The sequence below is a fragment of the Bos indicus genome, chromosome 23, assembly GCF_029378745.1.
Source record: "Bos indicus isolate NIAB-ARS_2022 breed Sahiwal x Tharparkar chromosome 23, NIAB-ARS_B.indTharparkar_mat_pri_1.0, whole genome shotgun sequence".
NCBI lineage: Eukaryota > Metazoa > Chordata > Mammalia > Artiodactyla > Bovidae > Bos > Bos indicus.
Genome location: NC_091782.1, coordinates 34,546,989 through 34,567,535, shown reverse-complemented (window position 1 = coordinate 34,567,535; position 20,547 = coordinate 34,546,989). Strand labels below are relative to the sequence as shown.

At 43.3% G+C, this 20,547-nt stretch overlaps 2 protein-coding genes across 11 annotated transcripts in view; one reads left to right on the top strand and one right to left on the bottom strand.

The window, feature by feature from the left end:
* Window positions 1–20,547, top strand: part of CARMIL1 (capping protein regulator and myosin 1 linker 1) — a 306,964-nt gene that overhangs the window by 53,771 nt on the left and 232,646 nt on the right. The window lies entirely within an intron of this gene.
* Window positions 1–20,547, bottom strand: part of LOC109576737 (vesicle-associated membrane protein-associated protein B-like) — a 174,623-nt gene that overhangs the window by 113,250 nt on the left and 40,826 nt on the right. Inside the window, exon 3 of one of the 4 annotated variants that reach the window (XR_011563294.1) lies at window positions 1–20,547. This exon is cut by the window's left edge and continues 18,316 nt beyond it. The exons of 2 other annotated variants lie outside the window; for them this stretch is intronic. The gene's annotated coding sequence lies outside the window, so the exon portion shown is untranslated. One more of the 4 variants, XR_011563296.1, reaches the window with a different exon arrangement.

Below are 20,547 nucleotides of genomic sequence, written 5' to 3'. Positions count from 1 at the left end.
CTTTACTGAAAAAAGGTGGCCCTTTTTTCTGTTTCTTGACTGCTTTTCTTAGAGTCTATACTTTTGGGAATAGGTTTGCCTATTATAAATCATTGCACTTACTTTATAAGACCAGAGAATTTTATTCTGAGGAAATCTTTGTATTTAGCACTTTTCCAATAAATGGGCCATTGATTGGATTTTAATAACCATTTTAATGAATGAGTTGTTCTGTTGTGAAAGAATTTCACACTTAAATCTTATTTATTCTTGGGTTGTGCTATATTTGTCTTTTGCAAATTACTTAAAATGAAAGGAATTAGCACATACGTTTTCTACGAAAGTGGTAGTTGGTCAATCATGTCTGATTTCTTGTGACTCCATGGACTGTAGCCTGCCAGGCTCTTCTATCCATGGGATTCTCCACACAAGAATACTGGAGTGTGTTGCGATCTTCCCAACCCAAGGGATTGAACCCAGGTTTCCCACATTGCAAGCAGATTCTTCATTAAAGGGTGACTTCATTGTTTCAGAATTTGTGTCTCTACCAGCTTTCCTCCTCCCATAGAGGGTTCCTAATGGGTGCAGTAGTTTTAGTGGAATTTGTATATTTCAGGAATGAAAAACTACAGAATTCCTTTCTGTGATTTTTTTTCCTACCCAAGTTCCTGTTTGTTCCCCCACCAATATAAAAATAAAACCACCACAACAAACTGGGGGTGGGTGAAAATGAAGAGGTTGCTCCTGTGATAAACAGGGGAGTCCTGCCACCTCCACTTTGCACACACCCAGGATCTCTTAAGCTTGGCCTAGGAGGGGAAACTGTTTTCCCATCCTTAGCTGTTTGAACCCTTTTGGGAAATCATGTGAGTCTGACTGCTGGCTGCTCTCAATGCCTGGATGGCTTCTCACTAGCATATGAAGGTGGAGTTCGGTTTTCCCCACATCCACCTCCCTCTACTTCCATCTCCATCTCCCTCTGCTTCCCTTCACTGGGATTTATGAAATCTTTCCTGCCAGGAGGTTATTCTCTTAATGTAATGTCGGGGCAGGAGACCCTCTCTCTTTTGTGCAACCTGCCTGCTGCTTTCCTGGGCTTACTTTGATTCCTATCATGGAGTCTCCCTAGCTTTCATTATTCCTCTTGGTGTGGTGGATATTCAGGTAGTAGAGATCTTTCAGATGTCCTTCCTTAAACAGACCGGCAAGTCCTAGCAGCGTGGCCATAGGCAGATTGGTGAACTTTGGGACCATGGTGTCCAGTGCTGGTAAAGCCACCAAACGGAAGTTTCTGTTCTCTGCAGAGTCTGGTCTGTCTCCGGCTGGCAAGTGGGTGGCCAGATGCAGGGATGTGGTGTAGATGGAGAGCAGTAATTCAGGGCATGGAAAGGCTTTGGTGCTTGAGTCCAGCCTGCTCTGTGCCACCTTGTACATGTTACTCAGCCTTGTTAAACCTCAATAACCGCTGCCATTGGGGTTTTTATAAGGATTAATGAGGTATGGCATAAATACTCTTAGCACAGTCATTCACTGGCACGTGATCAGTAAATGGTGAAAGTCATGGTGATGTTATTAAGAAAGAATTGGCCGTAGAAGCTCCTTTCCCACTTTCCAAGTTTCCAATGTCATGTCCATTTAGCCTGTGTGGTTGTCAGACTTAAGGAAACTCTCAACTTCATTTTTTGTTTAATTCCTTATTACTTTCCCTTCCATATAAATTAATTACTTATATTTTAAAATTTATTATCTAGTCTTGCCATAGTCAGAGACCATTTAGAATAGTATTTAGAATAGTATTAAATTGGAAATTTGATTGAGTCTCTGAATCTCTTCTCAACTAACCCAGTTGGGTAGACCTGCTTTGGGAGGGTCCTTTGGTTTTAAAGCTACTTAGTAAAGAAGCAGAGGGCTTTTCCTTTCTTCTAAAGTATGTTTCCATTAAAATCTTCAGTGTTCAATGTATAGCTTAATGTCTTTTGAAAGGATAGCTATTTTTGAACCTGTGTTTACGTTACAACCTTTTGAGTGTAGGATATTCATTATCTGACAGACCCTCCACTTGTAGGACTTTGCAAACAATCAGGAACAATCTATTAGAATTTATTGCTTTTGGCTGGAGGCCAAGAATATGGGCTCGTTTGTTTATGGTATGATACTTAAAAAGGCCAAAGACCAGGGGTTTAATTCCCAGATAGGCCAATTAGTGTGGCTTTGTTCCACAACTTCAGATTGAACCTCAGACCCCAGACATCTGTCTTTAAAATGCCTGCTGTTGACCACAAGGCACCTTGGTCACATTGGTGAAAGATTGGATGGAATCGCAGAAGACCATGAACCAACCACTCATTAGGAGGAGAGATCCAGACACCCCCTGTGTACAAGATGGTGAGTCAGTAGACTCAGCCTCAGAAATGAATGCTGGAGAACTCTGCCAGGAGAGCTATTGTTTTAAGAAATGTTTAATAAGAATTGCTAAGTGATCGATCAGAGTCCGGACATCAGGAAAGTTAGAAAACTGATATTTTAATTCTTACTGTGTATTTGTAAATGATTCTTTCATAGAAGATAAGGGGAAAGTATCAGAAGGAAGAAGTGTGGCAATATGGCAGTTTCCCAGTGAACTTAGATCTTAAAAGGAAGTACATAAAAGATAGAGGCCTGACTCTGACAGTCAAGGGGAACCACAGTGATGATAGCTCATGTTTGCATACGACTGCCAGGCACAGTTCTGGGTGCTCTTGTTTGACCACACTAGAACTTTATGAGGTAGGTGCTAGTATTAGTTGCCATTTTACAGATGAGCAGATTGAGGCACTGAGCTAAATACCTAAGTATATCTGTAGGTCACACAGCTAGTTAGGTAGCTGGGATATGAATCGAGGTGGTCTGATTCTAGGGGAACCTGAGACTTGCAGAAGATGTTCTGGATGATAGAAAAGTTGTCAAACAAATAGAATCAGCAGAAAATAAAAGCTGTATCTGAACAGAGCTGATGGAGGGTGTGTGTCAAAGTGAAAGTGTTAGTTGCTCAGTCATGTCCCTCTCTTTGAGACTCCATGGATGGTAGCCCTCCAGGCTCTTCTCTCCATAGGATTCTCCAGGCAAGAATACTGGAGTGGGTAGCCATTCCCTTCTGCAGGAGAATGTGTGTACTAATGCAGCAAAACCCTTCAACTCCTATTATGTCTTTTTTTGTTTTTTGTCTTTTATATACATATTAAAAAACCCAGAATGTTAACAGCATGTTCCAAAAGTAATAACATCTAGTTTTTCTAAAGGAATTTTAAGCCTCCCAGCCTAACAGTTCCTTTGCATTTGGGATAGAGGTTGTTCATCCATGCCTGTGATCTTTAGGGAATGTGGAGAACAGAAATAGTGCCGGACAGGTGTATGTGTGTGTGTGTGTGGTGGGGGCGCAGGTGTGGAAAAGGGTGCCAAGCTTCACTTCAAAGGAGCTGGCATCTTGCAATATTTAGAGCTCACTGAGTTTTCAGACTTGCTCTGAGTGAGCTCGTAGTAGAAAAATTAGAGTCTGAGAAAGAATTTTAAATGGGAGAAAGTTGGATTGTCTGGAGTCCAAGTGGTTTTCCTCATTGGCTCGTGAGTAACCTGCACTTGGAAGAATTCAGGTGTAAGATGGATGAGACTTCGGCCCGGGGATTGTCTCAGACGTGGTGTAACATCAAGGGGTGATGAGACCGTTAAGGTTTCCTCTGACCTGTTCGTAAGAGCACAACTTTAAAACGAGGCCAGAGACTCATGTGTATCTTTGGTTTTCCCTTTGTGAAGAGGTCATTTAATCTCATTTCTACCTGAGGAAACCTGGGTTGAGAGAAGATGAGACCTGGGAAGTCTCAGGTCAGGTCAGCTTTTGGTGACGGGCAGGCTCGACACTGGGCTCTTAACCTGACTACAGCTGTCATGTATACTGTGCCATCCAGAGAGTCGCTGGGGGCAGGGCAGTTTTGGGGGTTGGGCTCACCTGGGTTCAAAGCCCACTCTGACACTTACAGTCATCCCTCAGTATCCACAGGGGATTGTTTCTGGACCCCTTACCTCCCTGCCAATACCGAAACCCAATGTGCTAACTTTCCTTATGTAAAATGGCATAGTATTTGTATATAACCTATGCACATCCTCCCATTACTTTAAATCATCTCTAGATTACTTCTAATACCTAATACAATGTGAATGCTGTATAAATAGTTGCTGTAGTGCAGGAAACTCAAGTTTTGCTTTTTGGGACTTTCTGGATTTTTTTCCCCAAGTTTTTTCAATCTGTGTTTGGTTGAACCTGTGGATGTGGAATCTTCGGATCCAGATGACCAACGGCTCTGTAACCTTCATTACTTCTTTGACTGCTCGACCAAAGAAATGGAATTGTTGTGCAGATCAGGTGAAAAGAACGTACTTGGCATCTAGTAAGTACTAAGGATATGTCTTTGTTCTTTGTAGTTAGGCTTGAAATCTATTTATTATTACTGATAAGTTTTCTAAGATCTCTCGAGTCATGCCTGTGAAGGTTCATTTTTGCCTTAATTTTTCTTTGGATAATGTGAAATGTGATAAGGGCATTTTGTATAGTTTCTCCATAAGTAAAAACTTTATATCTTCTAGGGCCCTTTGGGTGAACAAAGCCTCGAGCAGTTTTTACCCGCTCTACAAGTATGTCATTTATTCTTTTTAAAAAAGATGCCTTCTAACTTACCTCGTTCTCCAGCATGGCTCGCTGGTTACTGTGGCAACCATTCTCTAATAATCTTGTCAGGAAATATGATGTAACTATCTGTCTAATCTAATTTTGCAGACGTAAAACAAGCACACAGCTTCCTTCTAAGAATCCTTCTAGCGTTCAGGGCCCAAGCGCTGTTCCTCCTTGTTCTGATGTTTTATAAGCTTGTACGCACTTGTAGAAGAACGCGCATCTTTGGGTGTTTCCTTGATTTAGAATGTTTATAGCATCCAGTGGCCCTTGTGTCACTGTAAAGGCTTATGTGTTTTCATGCTCATTCTCCTATTCTTGAGGAAATTTTGGGTATTTTTTAAAAAATGCAAGATTGTGGTTTCTAGAGGATTTGTATTTATTTTGGGACCTAAAAGGATCTAAGGTAATTGCTGGGATCAAGTCAGTATTTTCATGTATTATCAAGAGGCTAATTTTACAAAACATTTTTCTCCTGGTCCATGTGTGAGGAGTAAGTCTGTATCTTCTCTGCATCACTTCCTCCTACCTTCCTCAGCGCCCCCTAACACACTCAACAGGGGTCAAGTAGGACCTCCAGCTGTCCGTTCCTCGTGAGACCCCTTCACATGGCCGGCCGGCCTTCCATCACTTTGCCTTCCCCCATCAGGACCACTCTCATTACACTTCCTGCTCCTGTTTGTTTTCAGTCACCCTAGGAAGCCTGGACTCCCAAGGCATCCCCTCGTTCCTTTGTCTTGTCCTCATTTGACTCTTCTACTTCAGCTTTTAAAATCCTGCCTCTCCCTCTGGAGTCCCCTCCCTGTGCGCCCTGTGCCCTCGGGGTCATCAGTAGAGCTCCCCAACCTCCTGACTTGTCTGTGACCTTCCCCTCCTCTCTCTGGCTTTTCTGGAAACCTGGGTCTCCCCTGACAATACTGCTTCTCCCTCTCAGGTGGCTGCAGGTTCTTTAACCTTTCCTTGAACCATGCAAGGGAGGTCGGGAGTATCCTCTACACGGTTTCTGTACCATATTCCCTCCTTCCAAAGAGTCTCAGGTCGCTGTGTGGCCCACTGTCCCTCCTTGTCAGTCACCTGCTCCTCCCCCCAGTCACTCGCCTCACTCCCTGGAGATTTCTCTTGCGGGTTCTCTATCCCTTTCTCCAAAGTGACTCCTGCTATTCCACCATTTGTGTCGGTAATCCTCCCAACCCCCTTGTCGCTCCTCTCCTCCTATGAGTGTATCTCCCTCCTTCCTCAGTGGCTCCGTCGCATGGTCATGCCCTTGGTCCCATTGTCCTTGATAACTCCAGTGCCTCCATAGCTCTCTCTGGGCATCCTGCTCGGACCACCACTCCCATCCTTCTGGCTCATTCTGTGAGGTTCCTCCAACCTCGACAGCCCTTGAACCACCAGGAGCTTCAGTTCATTGGCATCTGCCACCTCTTCGTGGTTCCACCTGACTTCTCCCCTTTCCCAGACTGATCATCCAGTGTCATCACTGCTTGCGTCCTCGCCACTCTCGTTCCTCTCACACTGTCATTCTCGCTCGACTAAACCACAATTCCAGGAGAATGCATCTCTCTCTCTGCACCTATTCTGCACCCGTGCAGCCAAATGTGCCAGGACACAACTGCACCACCATATTGATCGTCTCACTCTCAGTTGTGATCACAAACACCCTTGATGTCACCTGACCGTCACGTCATGTTGCCACTGTCTGTTCATTCCCTTGCTGTCTCAGACAACTACTGCACACTTTATACTTGCTGTTCAAATGTCCATTGTCTCCGTACTCTTTGCCACTACCTTTTTCACACATACAAAAATGAAAATGATCGAAGAGAACTTCCACATGTTCCCCACACCACACCTCCCACCTGCCCATCCGTGTCTGCACCCGAGCCCACAGCTCCTGGGTGGTGGGGGGCGACATCCTATTTCCATCTCCAAATACCTTCTCAAGGGCATTGCTCCATAAAATTTCCCCTCTTCCTCCTGTGTCATCAGTTTTCTTCTCTCTACTGGGTTCCCACAGGCATACAAGTTATTATTTTTCCCATTAAATAAAAACATCCTCTTGACTCCGATTTCCCCTCCGGCTACTCACCAATTTCTTTCTTTCCTCTTTCAACATTTGGAGTGAGTCATCTGTATTCATCACATCTAATACCGATGCCCCCACCCCCACCCCCCATTCTGTCTGGAGCCCATACTGGGGTTTTTACCCCTTACTCAGACTCCACTGACTCTGCTCTGTCAGCTCATCAGTGACATTTCATTGCTGCAGCAGTGGTCCCAGGCTCCTCTTGTTTCACCTCCAGCAGCATTTGACGTGCTTGATTTTTCTTCCCCTTGAATACATTCTCCACTTGACTGCCTGGACACACCCCTCCTGGTTTTCCTTGTTCCTCTCTGGCTGCTCTTTCTCAGCCTCCCTTGCTGGTTGTTCATCTCCCCAAACTCTAAATGGAGTGCCTCTGGGCACTTGTATCTCTTCTCTATTTAGCTTATGCTTTCAAGCTTGTCTATACAATGAAAGTTGTTATGTTTTCATTGGTAGCCCATATCTCGCCTGTGGACCCTGGGGCCCCTTTATCTGACCACCCTGAGTAGTGGTCAGCACTACTCAGATGTGTCCAATAGGCGTTTCAAGCACAACCTGTGCCCGCAACCCCTTAAGGGTGCTGATGTGTCTGTTTCACAGTGTGATCATTTCTAGGGGAGCCCCTTCTGGGAAATTGGATCTGGGGGATTGCACAAGGATGTGTGGACAAAATTAGGGCTTCAAGAGGCAAAGGGAGGGAGAAAAGGCAGGTTGGGGGGAAATGTGGCTTGATAATTGCTTGTATCTTGTCAAAGTTAATATTGCTAAGAAGCGTTAATGTTTTTGGAGGGAGGGTCAGAGAAGGGTGCAGGATGTGGAGATGGGTTTTGAAAAAGGTAAATCAGTGATGAAACCTCAGGCTGATAATGCCTTTTCTGAATGGACCTTGAGGCTATATCCTGTCAGTTTATTTTTTGATGATAAATTCAGGAATACTGGAATAAGAATCAACTACTTGAAGTGTACAGCTGTTTTGCTAACAACTTCTAGTCTACCTGACTCGATGGACGTGGGTCTGAGTGAACTCTGGGAGTTGGTGATGGATAGGGAGGCCTGGCGTGCTGCGATTCATGGGGTCGCAAAGAGTCGGACACGACTGAGCAACTGATCTGATCTGATCTAGTCTACCGGGGCTGTGGTATGCTAAGTCGCGTCCAACTCTGTTGGAAGTCCAGGCGAGCCAGTCGACTGTAGCCCGCCAGGCTCCTCTGTCCATTGGATTCCGAGGCGAGAATACTGGAGTGGGTTGCCATTTCCTACTCCAGGGGGTCTTCCAGACCCAGGGATCTAGTCCATCGGGGCGCATTATAAATACATTCAAATGCCATTTCTCCATGGAGTTTGGTGGGTTAAATTTTTCTGGATAACTTGATTATCTGGGTCACTGAGAGTTAGCTAGTTTTCGGTCTTACTGGTTGCTGGTTGTTTAGTGATTTACCTGTTCAGCTCTGTTTTTAGCTGTTTAATGAACTTTGGAAAAAAGTTCTTTTGTTTTTGAAATGTTTTAATGAAAATGGTGTGGCTGTTACTTAATCATTTTGGGAAACATATTCAGCTAGATGTTCAGTTAGAGAAATGGGTTCATTTAAAACCTCCTTCATGAAAAAAATCAACTGCTTGAATTTAAAACAACAATAAAAACAGCCTTGCTGTCCAAAAAGGAAATCCTTGTTCTCTGCTATCTCCAGTCTGCTCCCCACCCCCACCAGCCTGCCCCACCAGACTTTCCATCTCAGTGAACAACATTCCATTTTTCCCTTAGGACAGAACTTTTGGAGTCATTCTTGAATTATCTTTCTCTCACACCCTCTCACAAATCCAATAGACTATACCTTCAAAATATATTCAGAATCCATTTCTAATCTCCTGACTGCTGGCATGCTGGGCTAGGCTGCCATAATTTTTCACGTGGATTAATGGAGTGTCCTAACCTGCCTCTCTGTTTCCTGCCTGATCCCCTTCAATCAGTTCTTAAACTTGCTCAGATTGTGTCATTCCTCTTTCTATCGCATTCAGAGGGAAAGCCAGTTATTCTTGTGACTTCTAAGCTACTATGTGATCCAGGCCGCTCTTACTCTCTGACTTCATCTCTTACTTTCCTCCATTTACTTTTTTCACTTCCTTCATCCTGGCTGTTTCTTGAATCAGTCTGGGCCTGCTTTCCACCTCAGAGCTTTTGCATTTGATGGAATTCCTTTCCTTTCTGGTCCTGTGTCCATGTGGCAAGGCTCCTGCACATCCCTCAGGTCTTTCCTCAAATGTCACTTATCCAAGAGGCCTGTCCTGCTTTCCTGGCCACCCCTCTTAGCTTTCAACACCCCTGAAACACTGTGTCTCCTTTCTCCACTTCATTGTTTCTTAGCGTTTAGCATCATCTAGCAGAATCTGTATTTACCTCATTCCTTGTCTTTTCTCCCTTCTGCTAGAACAGAAGCTGCACAGGACAGAGGTCTTTGTTCTGCTCACTGCTTATTCCCAAGACTAAGCCTGTAGGTTGCTTTGTGGTAGAACCTCATAATATGTGTTAAACAAGAAGGAATCTTTCTTGCCCTGGGCATTCTTGTGGCTTAAAGTTAAATTGTAAATCTGTTTGCCACAAAGCACTAATAAAATTAATGATTTTATTTGTCTTCTATTAAGTATATTTACTATATGTGTCACATTGATTTAAGACCATAATGATAGGAATGGCAGACAGAATGCAAATTAGAGAAGAGTTTCTACAGCTTTTCATGCTGGTTCATTTCAGTGCGTCCCATTCATGGAACAGCTGTATCTATACATTGAAAATGCATCAGCTTGTTTACATCTAGGTATCCTGCCTTATTACAGAAGCAAAAAAAGGCTCAGAGGGGCTGGTTGGAAATGTGATGACGTAAGGATGTTATAACCTAATATGTTGTTTCAAATGCTGGGTGATGGGAAAGTCTGTGCTTTATTTATGTTAATAACCTCATTTGCAAGAGACTCCAGTCACTACCTGTTGTACAGTTTGCATTATTCCATGCCAGAACTTTTACATTTATTACTTAAGTTCTGCCTCTCTCGTTTGAGTAATAATGTTTCCAGTCCTCCAGTTGTGAGTTAATTTGTATTCTAAGACCAAAAAGCTATTGAGTATTTGGCAACTTTCTCAGTTCAAGTCAAACTAATGATAATTACCTAAATTCAGCCATTTGTTATCTTAGTAAAAGTCATTGATTCTCTGCCCCACTGGTTACTGCACATATACTATAAAACAAAGGACAGAACCTGTTCTGGTACATTTTGGCTTCTCTTAGTCTGTCAGAGTGAAGATTCAAGGCAATTCTTGTTTCTGCTTACTTGCAAGCTTAAAACATTCCATTTTAGAAATTAATGTAATATAAAATTAATACTTTGGGTGGGGTAACATACGAGTTTTTAAAAAATTTATTTGGAAATTAGGTTTATGAAAGAGTAACCAAAGTAGTGTAGAGAGTTCCCATGTACCTTTACCCTGCTTTCCCTAAAGTTAACAGCTTACTTGGCTTAGAGAGTAAAGAATCTGCCTGAATGCAGGAGACTGGGGTTCGATCTGGGTTGGAAAGACCCCCTGGAGAAGGGAACGAAGGGAACGGCTCCTCACTCCAGTATTCTTGTCTGGAGAATTCCCTGGACAGAGGAGCCTGGCGGGCTACAGTCCATGTGGGCCACCAAGAGTCATGACTTAGCAGCTAACACTTTTGACTGTAAACTCATCAAAACCAAGAAATTAAATGATGGTGTAATACTATTAACTACTGACTCCATTTGGATTGTGACCAGTTTTTCCACTAATGCCCTTTAATTCCAGGATTGAATCCAGGATACTATGTTTCATGTAGTCATTTTTCTTCTCGTCTCCTGTAATCAATAGCATCTCTTTCAAAGCGTACGTGGATGGAAAAAGTAAGTCAAGTTAAAGCTGTAGGGAAGTTGTGAGAATTCCAGGTTTAAGGGACTAGGTAAAACTTTGGAGATATTCTGATCCAGGGGCTATAAAGAGGTGGTCCTGTGAGCTGAATTGGGCTCATAAAATACTGGAATATGATTTGACTTAGTTGCCAACATTTAATGATTAGGAAGGCTTTCCTTGTAGCTCAGTTGGTAAAAAATCCGCCTACAATGCAGGAGGGCCGGGTTTGGTTCCTGGGTTGGGAAGATCCGCTGGAGAAGGGAATGGCTACCCACTCCAGTATTCTTGCCTGGAGAATTCTATGGATAGGTTTTCCAGAAAAATCTGTGTTTTCTTTTTGTTAGAGATCAGTGGCCCCTGCCACCCCAGGTCTATTCACTGACTAGGATGATGGCGTGGTCCTGAGAGGTGGCCGTCCCTTCTCTATGAGCAAGTAATTCCAGTCACTTCAGATTGTGCCCTTCCTGATACTGCTCTGGGCTAAACCTGCCCTTTACATGCCCCAGAAGACAAGTGTTGCACTTAATCCACCCTGTCTTGCCTTCTTAGACCAAAGAAGAGCCAGACTCCTTTTTGGTCTGAGAGCTTGCAAGGCATGGTTTTGGCTCCTCCAGAGGAGGACAAAGATGATGGCAGAAAGACGGTGCATTATAAATACCCAGTGAGGTCTAGTCCCACTCTTAGTCTACGTGGATCTTTACTTGTCTCCCACAAATACCACAGTTTGCAAACAAGTCCCCTGAGACGACATCTGATTTGCTCCCACTTCCTGTTTAGCTGTATGTGGTTACCTATTATGAGTCGCTACCAGGTAAAAGATGATGAACCTGAAAATCCAGCTTTGTGGCTTCTCTTGAGAAGCCAGGTGACCAGGCAACGCTGGGGTTGCATTTCTCACCTGGTCTGGACTCAGGGCTGTGCCCTCAGCCAGGAACAGGCTCTTCTGGCCCCCACATGTCCACTGAGGGACCCCATGGCATTTGTAGTGTTGGTCGTAGGTTATTTATTGGGTCAGAAGCCAGAGAAGCCCCAGTAGTTTCCTTTTGTGTTGCCTGACATTAGTTATTTTCTTGACAAGGATGACTTCAGTAACTCCTCCAAGTTGTTGAGCACAAGGGAATTTGGCACAGGGGCTTGTGATGGGTTCAGAGCCTAGCTGACACTCCAATTCTGATTCTGTCTCTTGTGCTCCGACCCCTCTTCCTGGACGTGCTCTCAGCTCCTAAGGTTTAATGATGCCTATCAGTGTAGAGTATTCTGTTCAGGAGCATTTTTGTTAAAGTAGCTGGAAGTACTATATTTAAAGAACTCAGTTGGGACTTCCCTGGTGGTCCAGTGATTAAGAATCCACCTTGCAATGCAAGGGAGACAGGTTTGATCCCTGGCTCAGGGAACTTAAACCCCACATGCCGCGGAGCAACTAAGCCCTGGCGCCACAACTGGTTCATGTGCCACAACCAGTCCGTGTGCTGCAACGAAAGATCCTGCATGCCACAAATAAGACATAACGAAGCCAAATAATTGAATAAATGGCAATTGCATAAAGTGATAATTGAAAAAGGAAAACTAAGTGGAAACTATGGTTGTGAAATTTCAAGCGGTATCTGGTTGGTATCCCTGTAATCTCACGAGGAGCATACGCATGCGTGTATGCTCAGTCACTTCTGTTGAGTCCGACTCTTTGTGACCTCATGGACTGTAGCCTACCAGGTTCTTCTGTCCATGCGATTCTCCAGGCAAGAATACTGGAGGGGGTTGCCATGCCCTCCCCCAGGGAATCTTCCTGACCTGCTGCTGCTGCTAAGTCGCTTCAGTCGTGTCTGACTCTGTGCGACCCCATAGACAGCAGCCCACCAGGCTCCGCTGTCCCTGGGATTCTCCAAGCAAGAATACTGGAGTGGGTTGCCATTTCCTTCTCCAAAGCATGAAAGTGAAAAGTGAAAGTGAAGTCGCTCAGTTGTGCCCGACTCTTAGAGACCCCATGGACTGCAGCCTATCAGGCTCCTCCGTCCATGGGATTTTCCATGCAAGAGTACTGGAGTGGGGTGCCATTGCCTTCTTCGCTTCCCGACCTGGGGATTGCTCAAATCTCCCTTCCTCTCCTGCATTGCAGGCAGATTCTTTGCCCATTGAGCCACCTGGGAAGCCCCCCTAGAAGCATAGACTTTATTTTTCATTTTTTGTTAATTTTCATTAGGAATTGCATAAAATTTTTATTTTATTGAAATATAGTTGGTTTACAGCATTGTGTTAGTTTCTGCTGTACAGTGATTCAGTGATATATATATATATATACATTCTTTTTCATATTCTTTTATATTATAGTTTGTCACAGGATGTTGAATATAGGTCCCTGTGCTGTACAGAGGGCCTTGTTTTTTATCCAGCCTATATATAATAGTTGGCATCTGCTGATCCTAAACTCCCAGTTCTTTCCCCTCCATCCCACCTCCCTCCTAGCACATACATATAGAAACAAGGAGAACATTCTCTTTTCTGATCATTATAGAAACATGGGGCCAATTATTAAAGGAGTTTTTTACCTGTGTGTAACTCTAAGGATGTATATATGTGTGGCTCAGTATGATAGCTGTGTTTATATGGGGTTCCGGATGGGCTGCAGTCCATGGGATCACAGAGTCAGGCATGGCTTAGCGACTAAACAACGGAGCACTTGAAATGTGCTAGTCTGAGTTGAATTGCGCTTTGAGTATAAGATACACACTGAATTTTGGATATACTCTGAAAGACAGAACATAAAATGTCTCAAATAACTTTTTATATTGTCTACATGTTTAAATGATACTGTTTTGGATAGGTTAAGTAAAATAAGTTGTTAATTTCATCTTTTTTTTTTTTTTTTAACTTAAAAAAAGTAGCCGAAAGAAAATGTAAGCTTAAGGACACAACTCCCATTATGTTTGTGTTAGATGTAGTGACTCTAGATTTTGCTGTATTGGATGGCGAAGAAGGCTGAGCAGCCTAGTTTCTAGGTCTTGGTAAAGTCAAGTTCAAAGAATAAGTGTGGACAGAATGGAATAGTAAATTGTTTTCATAACTCTTGGCTTTAATAAAATGTGTACTTCACTGCTCACTTCAGTGTACTTGCTGCATTTAGTTGGATACCAAGTTGCGCTCTTGCTTGGTTAGTTGTACTGGTGTTGTGATATTGTTGGAAGTCAGAAAGATGCTTTTTGGAATTCCAAGCTCCTCTGCTATGTCCTTGAATCAATTATTTAACCTCCTGAGCCTCAAAGCCCTGCCCTGTAAAATAGGGACAATGGTGATCCACCCTAGTGTGTGGAAATTAGGGAAAGTAACACATGCAAAATAGTATTTTTCGCATGTATAATATTGAGGATATAATATTAGTATAGTAAATGATATTTATCTTTGTTTTAATTCATTATTCTTGTTTGTATGAAAAATGTCTCATTTTATCACTTCTGTGTGCTAGGAGTAAGTGTTAGTTGCTCAGTCATGTCTGACTCTTTGCGACCCCATGGACTATAGTGCACTAAGCTCCTCTGTCCATGGAATTCTCCAGGCAAGAATACTGGAGTGGGTTGCCATTGGCTTCTCTAGGGGATCTTCCTGACCCAGGGATCAAACTCAGGTCTCCCACATTGTAGACAGATTCTTTACTGTCTGAGCCAAGGCTGCCCACAAATCAGAAAAAGGCACCTTTGTTGATTCACCAGAAAACATTTCTACTTGGGTTTTCTTCTATTCACTCCTCTGTGACAAAGGTTTTTTATTGTAAGTTGATCAGTCTTTTCAGTTGTTGATGTTCAATATTTATGAAAATCCAGCAGTGGACTATATGACAGATACTGTTTTAGAAAGTATTGGACACCTTAAACTTTTACAGAAGCTGGAGACATGTGGGTACAATAGAAAGGAATGTATATATTATTACATAAAAGATCCCAGATAATTGGATAAGTGAGAATGGACAGAGTGATATAACCAAAACCATACCTTGGAGACACGCATAGCTGTTCTTCATCCGGTCCTCTCCCTTTGTGGTTGTCAGGTACACACAGGACTACTTTGTGGTTTTGTTTTTGTTTTAGGTAAGGCTAAGTTTTCCAATGCTTCAAATTCTAATTATATGCCTTATGGAGCTTATTTGACTTAGTGGAAAATGAATGTTAATAACCCTGGGAGCATCTGTAGGCATTAACTGCTAGAGAAACTCTGAATGGAAGAACAGAGTACCAGGAAGAATGAGTAGCTTTTCAATTCTTTTCTCCCTGGTTGGGTGGAGAAGAAAATGGCAACCCACTCCAGTACTCTTGCCTGGAGAGTCCCCTGGAGGGAGGAGCCTGGTGGGCTGCAGTCCATGGGGTCGCAAAGAGTCGGACACGACTGAGCGACTTTCACTTCACTTCTCCCTTGTTCATTAAGGAATCAGGACCCAGGAGCTAGAAGTTTGGGACTCAGAAGGCCAGTTGGTGGCCTGCTTGCAGATAAAAATGCATAGACTTTTTTTTTTTTTTAAAGCTTATCCAGTTTTCCTCAAAATCAATGAAAGTGCATTCCCAGGTGGCACTAGTGGTAAAGAAAGAAAGAAAGTGAAAGTAAAGTCGTGTCCAACTCTTTGCGACCCCATGGGGTGTAGCCTACCAGGCTCCTCCGTCCATGGGATTTTCCAGGCAATAGTACTGGAGTGGGTTGCCATTTCCTTCTCCAGGGGATCTTCCCGACCCAGGGATTGAACCTGCGTTTCCTGAATTGTAGACAGATGCTTTACTGTCTGAGCCACCAGGGAAGTCTGCCTGCTAATCCAGGAGACAGAGGCTCTATCCCTGGGTCAGGAAGATCCCCTGGAGGAGGGCACGGCAACCCTCTCCAGTATTCTTGCCTAGAGAATCCCCATAGATAGAGAAGCCTGGTGGGCTATAGTCCATAGGGTTGGAAAGAGTCTATTAAGCACGCATGCTTTTTCCCTGAAATCGGTGAAAGATACTGCATTAATCAATCATACTTTGGCTCACATCCACGTCTCTTGTGCTATAAAGGCTTGAATCTCTCACTTCTTTCCACAGATTGGCTTTGCTTGGCAGTAACTTTTAAAAAGATAAAGCAAAGTCCTTCTTGCCAGAGTAACTCTCTTATTAGCTGTGCAGTGGCTTGTTTCATGCAGATTACTCAGCTAGTACATTCAGAAATGCTTCATAACCAACAACTCGTTTATAACGTATAAGTGTTGTTATTAACTGGACTATGACTGCTGGCCAGGAAATTTACTTGAAATCACCCACAGATTCCAGCCACCCACCACCTCTTGGTAGGTATGGAGGGTGCTTTCCAAGTGGTCCTCTTGTTATCCCACCTGGATCTCAGGCAGTATCTCACGGCCACCAGGAGCCTGGCTTTATCCACCAACTCTAGGTTCTGGTTGCCCTGCTCAGGATATCAGAGTCACTCTGTAACAGGAATCCTCTGATTCCTGATAGGCAGCCTCTCTTTCCTCAATTCTTAGTATATTAATATATCATCTTATAGCTATACAGTAGCAATGGAAATGAGCAGTTGATTGCCAGAGTCTAGGGACAGGGCTGTCGGTAAGAGGATGTCACCTCTGGGACCCCTAAGCTGCTTGGCTTTCCACCGAGGACTTCAGAATCAGTGCACATGTCCTAGATGCTTCTGACGTCATGACCCCATGAATGAGCCCGGGAAGGGACTTTTGGTGGCTTGAGCACCCTCCCCCCGACCTTTTGTCTGCTCTCTCTGGGACAAGATGCCAGGCATCTGCCTTCAATACCTTTGTTTTCTGTCCAGTCTGCAAGTAAAGAAGTGCTTCAAAACCTTTCAGATTAATAGTTCCTGCTATCATCTTGGTTTTCCTCCTTGGCTTTCTGGGTAGTGCTGGATGCTGCTTCTGCTGAATCTTTTTTTTTTTTTTTTAATTTAAAAAATTATGATAAAAACCACATAAAAATTATTATTCTCTCTGGAGATGCACAGTTCAGTGGTATTAAGCATAGGCACATGGTTGTATAGCACGTCTCCAGAGCTTTTTCATCTTGTCCACTGAGTATCCTTCACTGTGAGGTAGGATGAGATGTGTCTTTGCTGGTTCATTTACTGTTTGCCCTGCTGCTTGTCCCCCATCTACAAAATAGAGAATACTGTTTGAACATCTCTTTATCATAGAAATTGTGTCAATTTCCCCCTACTCTTGCTTACTCTTGGCATATCAGTGGAATATATTAATAATGTGCTTGAAGTAATCTAATATTTACCAGAATTTCTTTGTATTTCTAAGTGAGCATATGTTTGATGTTTTATTTCATGGGATAGCAATTAACACTTTTTATATCATTCAACAAATAAATGACTATGCAGTGATTAAAAAATGCTCCTATTAAGGCTTATATTAGATTGGCCAACGGTTCGTTTGGCATTTTCCACCATCTTTGTAAAACGAGAATAAACTTTTTGGCCAACCCAGGTTTTTGGGAGAGGCTCCTCTGGCCGGACTTCCTTCCCAGTGAGACTGCTGGGCCAGCCATTCAGTGAATTTGCTCAAGTTGTTGTACCGTCTTTACTTGCTAGCTGGGAATCTAGGTAGAGATGGGATTTGAAAAGCCAGAAGTGAAGTGAAGTGAAAGTTGCTCATTCGTGCCTGACTTTTTGCCCATGGACTGTCCATGGAATTCTCCAGGCCAGAATGCTGAAGTGGGTAGCCTTTCCTTCAAAAGCCAGAGATTTGGTTTAAAGATGGGGAATACGGAGGGCAGGAAGTGTTCTCAGTTGATAGGATATGCTGCTGCTAAGTCGCTTCAGTCGTGTCCAACTCTGTGTGACCCCATAGACGGCAGCCCACCAGGCTCTGCTGTCCCTGGGATTCTCCAGGCAAGAACACTGGAGTGGGTTGCCATTTCCTGCTCCATTGCCTGAAAGTGAAAAGTCAAAGTTGCTCAGTCGCGTCCGACTTGTAGTGACCCCATGGACTGCAGCCTACCAGGCTCCTCCATCCATGGTATTTTCTAGGTAAGAGTACTGGAGTGGCTTGCCATTGCCTTCTCCTGATAGGATATAAACCTCACCAAATACCTCGGCTAAAAAAAAAATATTCTCCGAGTTGAGCACAAGGTCCCAGCATGGAAAGATGTACAGGGTTATTTTTCCTGGCACTTTCCATCTCCAGCATCCCAGATGGTAGCTCCCCTAGTTCGTAACGTCCCCTGGCAGCCTTGCCCTTGTCTTGCTGGGCCTGAATCACAGATGTTGGGTGATATTGAGTTTTGAGTTAATTGGCCTTATTGCTACTATACTCTTGTGTGGTGTTTTGAATTCATGAATTAGTCATTAAGTTGTGTTTAGCAGAAGGACATCCTGGGAATCTGTGATCTGTCCAGCTGACCTTCTTTTAGAAGGATGCTGTATATGCAGACTATAGCAAATGATGGTGGGAAAAACAGAATTCTCTTAGGGGACCCTTTAACTGCCTTTTTTTCCAACTCTTGGCTTTGCAGGAGAATTTATGCCTTACTGGAGAGTTTTAGTGGGATTATCTATCAGGGTGGGATGGAGGCTGTGTTCTGAGGCTTAGAAGCTTTTGTATTATTTTTGTGTAATACAGCCACCTGAAGGGGTTGAGGGAAGTCAATTATTAGATAAATTTTCCCCAGGATGAGTCACCTCTGAAATAAATGAAATTGGATAATTGGGATTTCCTGCTTGGGGCGGTCGTTGTCAGGTTCTGTTTCTTTTTTTCACAGTTGAGGAAGCACTTGAAATTTCAAGGTCACAGATGTGTGTCACAAAACAAGAATCTGAAAGCACGTAGATATTTATGGTTTATTATTCTAATTACTTAATCTTTAATAATCTTTGAGAAGCTGTGATTTATGGTCTGTCCTGGGTAGGGGTAAGTTTCCCAGCTCAGGGTAAACACCCGGTAATTATGTGGTTAATGAAATAAGTTCTAACTACTTTCTAAAGCTGAAGTCCCTTTTTAACAAGTAGCAGGTAAGTGAAATGAAGGCACAAGAATTTCAACTTTTACTCCCTAGGGATGGACTGATGTGGTTTGGTGGGCTCATTGTCTTTTGGTACATTATGAATGCTTCAGATTTCTAGGTGTGATCATCTCAGAGTTTGAAATCACACACTGTATGATTTATGCCAGGGCAGGATGAATCTTTTTAGTTAAGTTTAGCTGGGTAAGTGTTGGAGAAGATTCTTGAGAGTCCCTTGGACTGCAAGGAGATCCAACCAGTCCATTCTAAAGGAGATCAGTCCTGGGTGTTCTTTGGAAGGAATGATGCTAAAGCTGAAACTCCAGTACTTTGGCCACCTCATGCAAAGAGTTGACTCATTGGAGAAGACTCTGATTCTGGGAGGGATTGGGGGCAGGAGGAGAAGGGGATGACAGAGGATGAGATGGCTGGATGGCATCACTGACTCGATGGACATGAATTTGAGTGAACTCCGGGAGTTGGTGATGGACAGGGAGGCCTGGCGTGCTGCAGTTCATGGGGTCGCAAAGAGTCGGACATGACTGAGCGACTGAACCGAAGCTTTTAATTTTTCATCTTGGACCAACTTGTCTTGTTCACTGGTTTTCTCATACAAGGGTACCAACAGTGCCTGACATCACTTACACCTTTTTATTAACAAAAATAAGTGTTGGTTTAAAAGAAAACTTTTCTAATTCAGTGCATGGGCCAACCATTTCTGAACTAAATCATAAACACGACTTTTGCTGTGTCTTGGCTATTGTCTTAAAAACATCAGCAGACAGTGTCATACTGGTTGTGAGTTTTCTTCCATGAAATAAAAGATGAATTTCACTTCTGGGTGAGGCATTATAGTTGCCTTGTACTTTCATTTCTGGTTAGATTAGACAGAAACAAAGAGGGAATATGAAGATAGGAGAGGTATTAGTTTAATGTGACATGTAGAAAAATATTTTTCTGTTTTTTGTGGGTACATGCCAGAAATAGAAATAAAAGTAAGGAAATTTATCAAATAGTATGTTACCTGTTGAACATTACATTATCTGTAAAGCATATCAAAGGCTGTATAAAGTTGGGGCATACAGAGCCAATTTATATGCCTCAGGGATAACTGGGTCATTCAGAGGCATCATTATAAGGAAGTGATGTACTCTGTGGTGGGTATGAGTAGTCTCTAGCTGCTTATATGAGAAGCCATAAATTGTTTAAGGCTGGTCCCCTAGCAAACAGTGACAATGTGTACCACGCGTTTCTGAGAAATAATGCCAGGAAATGTATGGCAAAACAATGAAGCTTAGTATATAAGCAGTTTAAGAAATATGACACAAGGAAGGTCCAATGATCTGAACAGCAATCATGTGTTAGTCACATGCAATTCATGTATGCTGGCATTGTGCTTAGAAATCTCTTAGGATGGCAGTTTTATGATATGGTCATTGTGACCAAGAATACTGATTGCTTTACCCAGTTCAGGAAGCTCACTGTGGATGTATAATCATGCAAAGTTTGGTTTGTTCTCTGCTGGGTGTGCATTTATCTTTGAGATCATGGCTTGTCGTTTTCTGCCACAGTGGGCATTGGGCATCATGGTCACAGGCTTCTTGGGCTCCACAGAGGGAAGGCTCCCTCCCACTGGGCAGAAGCCTGTGAATGCTGTCGAGGCCAAGACTGTCCCACACTGACCAGAAAGGGAAGCCGGAAGGACCTGGACTCACGATATTTTGCTGACATCGTTCAGACCTGCTGCTGGAAGCTTTAATGAGCTGGTGTTTCAGAACCACGTGGCAGGGCAGGCCGCTTTCTCGTACACAGACTTCTTGGATTGCTGGCTTCCCTTAGCTCACTGAAGCTCTTGTCCAGCCAGGAGGACCTTGTGGCAGGTTTGCCC